At 51.6% G+C, this 419-nt stretch overlaps 1 protein-coding gene across 1 annotated transcript in view; it reads right to left on the bottom strand.

Annotated features, from left to right (window-relative positions):
• The window catches only part of LOC119587096 (glycine receptor subunit beta-type 4-like), a gene marked incomplete in the record, with an annotated part of 188,116 nt that overhangs the window by 149,161 nt on the left and 38,536 nt on the right, over positions 1-419 (bottom strand).

The raw sequence follows: 419 nt of genomic DNA, 5'->3' as shown, positions 1-419 counted from the left end.
CGGGGGGGAGACAGAAAAAGAATGTGACGCATAATGCCATACACCGAACAGGCAAGCAGCGCCATATTCTCCAAGCACCATTGTCTGCTGTTGTTCCGCGCTCAATAGATGATGTAACCACCGCGTCGACTTCTTGTTTGCGTTAACGAGCATGCACATGGAGACTAACTACGGAAATAACCTCTCGTTCAGCTCATGTTTTTTAAGTTTTTTTATGTTTCGCATGACTCGCTTTGACATGTCTTCCACCCCCGCCCCCCCTTTCTTCTCCCAAAGCGAGACTAAGTAATGTGATTCGCGCGAGGACCTCTCCCTTCCGCCCTCCCCAGTACCTATCGTGCTACTAGGGGGCCCGGAACAAAGCTTCTTACGCCTCACACACCGCGGCCGAGCCTCTGTACTTCTAGCCTCCTACGTAT

The sequence above is a fragment of the Penaeus monodon genome, chromosome 22 (assembly GCF_015228065.2).
Source record: "Penaeus monodon isolate SGIC_2016 chromosome 22, NSTDA_Pmon_1, whole genome shotgun sequence".
Classification (NCBI taxonomy): domain Eukaryota; kingdom Metazoa; phylum Arthropoda; class Malacostraca; order Decapoda; family Penaeidae; genus Penaeus; species Penaeus monodon.
The sequence above is the reverse complement of the archived record's forward strand: the minus strand, read 5'-3'. Positions and strand labels throughout refer to the sequence as shown.